This window comes from Malaclemys terrapin, chromosome 3 (assembly GCF_027887155.1).
Source record: "Malaclemys terrapin pileata isolate rMalTer1 chromosome 3, rMalTer1.hap1, whole genome shotgun sequence".
Taxonomy (NCBI): domain Eukaryota; kingdom Metazoa; phylum Chordata; order Testudines; family Emydidae; genus Malaclemys; species Malaclemys terrapin.
This window is the reverse complement of record NC_071507.1, coordinates 190,589,003-190,595,384: the sequence shown is the minus strand read 5'-3', so window position 1 is coordinate 190,595,384 and position 6,382 is coordinate 190,589,003.

The following is a 6,382-nucleotide window of genomic DNA, read 5'->3' as shown; positions in this document are numbered from 1 at the left end:
GCACAGGCCATTACATTCCACACAGTTATCCCTGCATTGAGCCCAATAACTTGTGCTTGCCTAAAGCATAATTTCCAGAAAGGTCTCCTGTCTGGACTGGAAGTCATCCAGAGAAGGAGAACCCCCTCCCCACTGCTCTGGGTAGTTTGTTCCAATGGTTAATCACCCTCATTGTTAAAAAATTGTGCCTAATTTCTACTTTGATTTTGTCTGATTTCCTCTTCCAGCCAGCCAGGGGTTCTTGTTATGCTTTTCTCCCCTAGATTAAAGACCTTTTTAGTACCCATATTTTCTCCCTGTCAAGTTACTCATGTAACAAAGTAGCATTCACCTGCAATCAAGTCGTCTCTCAATCTTCTTTCTGATGAGATAAACAGATTGATCTCTTTAAGTCTCTCGCTGTACAGCATTTTCTCCAGCCTCTGAATCATTTTTGTGGCTCTTTTCTGCACCCCCCTCAGAATTTTCCAGCATCCTTTTTACAATGTACATACCTGAACTGTATGCAGAATTCCAGTATGTCTCACCACTGCCATAAGAAGTACATTAGCCCTTTTTGCCACAGCATTACACTGGAGCTGATGTTGAGTTGCTTGTCTACTATAACCCCCAAATCCCTTTCAGAGTCATTTCCTTCCAAAATACAGCCCCCCATTCTGTAGGTATGGCCTGCATCCTCGTTCCTAGATGCATGTGTGCATTTGATTCCATTAAAATGCATGTTGTTTGACTGGGCGCAGTTTACCAAGCAACCCAGATTAGTCTGTATGACTGCCCCATCCTCATCATTATTTACCATTCTGACAATCTTTCTGTCATTTGCAAATTTTATCAGCTGGGATTTCATCTATTTCCAGCTTGTTGACGAAAATGTTGAATAGCTACAGGCCTAGAACCAATCCCTGCAGAATTCCACTAGAAACTCCCATTCAGTGATGAGTCTCTCTACTTTTTTGAGATCTGTCAGTTAGCCAGTTATTAATCCATTTAATGTGAGCTTTATTGATAGTTAAGGTTACAATTTAGTCATGGATATTTTTAGTAAAAGTCATAGACAGGTCACTGGCAATAAACAAAAATTCACAGCCCGCGACCTGTCCATGACTTGTACTATAAATATCCCTGACTAAATCTTAGATGGGGGAAGGGGGATCCAGGGCCAGCGGCACCAGCTGCTGGGGGCCGCCGAGCCACGGCTGCTCCAGTTGCCCCTGGGATCGCTGCTGGGAGCCGCCGACCTGCCGTTGCTCTGGTCGCCCCTGGGACTGCTGCTAAGGCAGTCCCTTGGGGCAGCTCCGGGACCCACTGAGCAGCAGCTGCTCCAGCCACCCACCCGCCGCTGCTCCGGCTGCTCCCAGGACCACTGCCAGGGGCCATTGACCCACGACTACTCCAGCCAGCCCTGGGACTGCTGCTCAGGTCATGACAAACATAATATGAAAGAACCACATGGGCACAGAGGGATCCAAATTACTGTTTACTGAATATACACAACATGCAAGGCCTAGCTAAATAATGCACATTGCTGCTCTAGTTTGGTTCTGGCTGGCTTCTCAAACACAGAACACAGTGACTGCTACTAGAGGATTCACAAACTGTTTAAAGGGACACTACCCTACACACTACATCTAGGAAAGGTACAGTGAGCTGGGAGTCCAGAGACCATGGTTGTGTGTGACCCTGGAAGCCCCTCAGTACCAACTGAGAGAGGGCATACCATACTGTAACTCACATCAGGACTGAGACATATATTGTGCCAACATACTATTGTCATAATCTGTATCTAACAGATGTCATGTGAGGTCTCATATGCAAACTGATGACACACTGGTCCCAAAAATCATGTGGTATATGTATGGGGTGTATACAAAGAGTTATAGATGTGTGCTGGAAATATGTTCTTAAAATGTGTTTGGCAGGCAGTGCATAGGCCTAGCCTCCACTAGACAAATGAATGTGTATTTACTTGTCTGACCAACTTGATCACAGGCAGAAGACACTGCAAGTACATTTACATATGAAGTAAACAAAGCCATTGAGCTAATAAGCAGGGGAGAAGACCACTTAACGATCATGACAGGGGAAGGAATCTGCACCCCAGGAAGTCTTCCTGGCTCTTGAGACACAGTGAACTTTGGGGTATATAAAGAAAAGTAGGAAGCCACTTTGGTGATCCATCACCGATAGGAGTTATGGTTCAGTGCCCTCTTAGCCTATGAAAGATGGTAGGCAAGAGCAACTGAACCCTGACTACAAGTGAGAAACCTGTTTAGATAAAGATAACTTACTGAAATTAAGTTTTAGTCACTAGAAAGCATATTACTTGTAACCCTCCTTGTTTCTTTCTTTTATTCTTACTTATTTTCACTAAACCTCTGGTCTTTGTTAATAAACATATTCTTGTTTTATTACAAAACCATCTCAGTGCTGTGTATTTTGGGATGTGTAAGTCTTCAGCTAAACTAACAGGTTGGTGTGTTCTGTCTCTTTGGAGGCAGCGAATTTAACAACTTCTGTGAGTATCCAGTGAGAGGGACTATACACTGTAGAGAGATGTCTCTGGGGAATTTGGAAATTGTGGGTCACTGATTGTTACCTGCAAAGCAAGGTTTAGACTGGCAGAGTTCTGAAGAGTTTGTTGGCACACGAACTAGAGGAAGCTGATGCATAGCTTAGTGACAGCAAAGCTCTCACTTGCTGAGGCTCAGAGAGGTAACATAGTGTCTCATAGTTCTGGGTACCTCAAGCAAGGAGTCACAGTCTGGTCTTACCTCTGCTGAGTACTCTTAATATTGCTGTGCAATTCACAACTCTCATTCCTGACCAAGGCCTAGCCCAAGGCCTACCCCAAGAAAGGCAACTATCATCCCCCTCTTCTACAAATATGTTACCTGAGAGGTTGTAGAAGGTCCCTTCAGGCAGATCTGGAGCTAGATTCCTGGTGACAAATATAGCAATTCCAAGTCTCATCTACACTGCCTTTCAGATTGAATTAAATCAACAGCAGAGGTGTCTATAACTATCACACCACTTTGCTCCCAGAATGAGGAACAGAACTCAGAAATCCAACATTCCACTGCTGTCTCATGAATAGCTGTATAATCCTCTAATAGAGGTTGTTGTGTCCCCCTCTAGTTTCTGGTTCACCTAGAGGATAACAGCCTACTTCTGCTACTAGTTATTTGTTTAATGTATGTGGAAGATATCTGTGGTGTAGATGCTCTCTCTGTCTTATACAAGGTAGCCTTTCTGGTAGCGATAACCTCAGCCAGAAGGGGTGTCTGAGTTCAAGACCCTGAGATCAAAGCTCCCTTACACGGTGTTCCATAAGAACAAGGTTCAGCTCAGGCCTCACCCGGCTTTCCTCCCGAACGTTGTCTCCCAGTTTCACATCAACCAGGATATGTTCCTCCCAGTATTCTATCCTAAGCCACACTCGAATGTCAGGGAACTAAGGCTTCACTCGTTGGATGTCTGCAGAGTGCTAGCCTACATCAAGAGAAAGAAGCCGTTCCAAAAATACGTCCAGTTATTCATGGCAGTGGCAGACAGAATGAAAGGTCTTCCTGTCTTTTCTCAACGGATTTCATCATGGATCACGTCCTGCATCTGTGAGTGTTACAACCTGGCAGGGGTGCCTGCTCCTCCAATCACTGTGCACTCCACCAGGTCTCAGGCCTCTTCAACGGCATTCCCGGTGCAGGTTCTCACCCAGGAAATCTGCAGAGCAGCAACGTGATCCTCCATATACACTTTCACCATGCACTATGCGATCACTCAGCGGGCCAGAGACAATGCGGCCTTTGGAAGAGCAGTCCTCCAATCAGTGGACAACTCCGACCCCACTTCCTGAACTTGGGCTTGTGAGTCAACTGATTGGAATGGAAGGTTACTCACCTTCTCGTAACCGTTGTTCTTCAAGATGTGTTGTTCATGTCCATTCCAATACCCACCCTCCTATCCCTCTGTCAGAGTAGCCGGCAAGAAGGAACTGAGGGGGTAGCAGGTCGGCAGGACTCTATATTGAGTTCCATGAAGGCGCGTCTCCAGGGGGCGCCCAGGCTGACCTGACAGATACTGCTAGGGGAAAAATCTTCTGGCTAGTATGCACACATGCACACCTGATTGGAATGGACATGAACAATACATCTCGAAGAACAACACTTACGAGAAAGTGAGTAACCATTTTTTATGGATAGTAAATGAGTCTGGATGAGATAATACTTAGACCAAGGCTTCAGCCTAACTTTTCCTGGCATGAGAGTTGTTTTGCCATTTTTTGACTCTTACATAGATTTGCTGGTTTGTTTAAATATCGCTTCTGCTGATAGGACAAAAGTCATATGTTGCATTGGAAGATTTTAGGGAAAAGGAAAATTAATTAGTATGATAAATACACAACCTTGTAATACTAAAATCCCTTCATACTGGAAAAAAATAGGGCAAGATGGCATGAAAACAAAATGACATGGAAATTGTATATACAGCAAAAGTTGTGTAAATTGAAGAGCATGCATGCATATTTTATGAGAGTGCTTAATGCTGATTGGAGAAAAGAGAATGAATATGTTATATGTAAGTACATAAAAATCTCCATGAAGGAGGGGCCCAAACTGGAGAAACAGTGGACCAGAAACTGAAGGAATGAGACAGAAGGACCAGACATCAGAGGCTGCAATGACCATCATGAAGTATAGGAGAACTTCCTGATTCTCAGGAATTTGGTACTTGGGCCCCTACTGTGAGGTGATTAAACCACATGCAGTAATGAGTCATTCCTGTGCTAGGCTCCAGCCAATCCTCAAGCCAGGAGCTGGTCTGGTGACTCCCAGGGTAGGTATATAACACTCATAAGTGATACAGCAGTTTAGTCTGCCAAAGTCACTTTATGGCTTAGAATTCTCCTCTGCCTGATAGTGGTCACTGACTCCACAGGCCCTAGCCTTGTTCCCAGCCCTGTGCTTGCCTTGTTCCAACCCTGCTCTTGACTCTTGATTCTGGCTGTGACCTCTGGTCTGAGTGCCACCGCACCAAGCACAAAGCCTGATTGCTACTGCTCTCCCAGTAAGCCTGGCCATCCACATCTCGGGTTCGAACACCTAACTATTCCATCTTATCCAGAGCTGTAACTGGGCATTTTAGTGCCAGGGGCGAGCAAGCATATTTGTTCTCCCTAGAGGTGATGTGGGGGGGGGGGGTCACGCGGGGTCACGTGCACCTTCAGATTTCTGCCTTCCATTTAGCACAGAGGTTTTCAAACTGTGGGACGGGTCCCCCACAATTTGAAAACCGTCGCCTCCTGCCAGGAGTTGGCGGATTGGAAGGTGGTGGGAGCTGCCCGGCATGCTTGGACTCCTGGCTCTCTGCGCTATGGGAGCTAGGGTGCTAGCTGGTTGCCTGGCAGCCCTCCCTTCCCTGATCCCCTGCCCAGGAGCACAAGGGCAGCAGCAAGCAAACATCTCCGGGAGCATCTCATGGCAGCTCGGCTACGTGGGCACAGCTCACAGCTGTGCCCAGAGGCAGATTACAGTTTTGTGAGGCCGTGGGCCAGAGCAAGTGGGGGCCCCTCCCCATCCCTTCCGCCTGCAGTCCCTGCTGCCCCCCCCCCCCCAGCACTCCTGCCAGGCGAGGGGAGAGGGGGGTCAGCACACGGGAGCTTGCCCTGCTCCACCCACCTGCTTGGTACTCCTGCCAGGGGGAGCAGGGTTGGGACACGGGGGTGGGCGGAGCGGGGCAAGTCTGCGCGCCCCTACCCCGCTCCCAGGCAGGAGCACCGGGCAGGTGGAGCAGATCGGGGCGTGGGGGTGCTCATTTTTCCAGGGCCTAGAGGTGATTTTTCCAGGGCCCCCCAATTGGCTGTGGACCCTGGGCACAGGCCCCATTGGCCCAGTGGCTGTGCCACCACTGGCTGTGCCACCCACCCTGCCTGGGGAGGGCCGGCCATAAAGAGCAGACCTGGCGGCTCCCACCAGCTTCCAATACGCCAGCTCCTGGCAGGAGGCAACAGTTTTCAAATTGTGGGGGGCACACCCCACAGTTTGTAAACCCCTGTGCTAAATGGAAGGCAGAAATGGGGGGACACACGTGACCCTGCATCCCCCCCAGGCCACCCCATTTTTCTGCCCCAATGGCTTTTTGCCTGGGTGACTGCCCCGTTTGCCGCGCCCTAGTTACGGCCCTGATTTTATCTCTTTACCATCAGGCATAAATATATGTTCTGACACTATACATGACAATAATTCTGTCTGAAAGTTTATAAATGAAGGTGCAAACTGATTAAGCCTAAATTGGGTGGACTTGTGATTCAGTTTCCTACCTTATACTCCCAACAAGCTCAACAGTTAAAACCAATTTGTCAAATAAACCCAGCTTGCAGAATTCA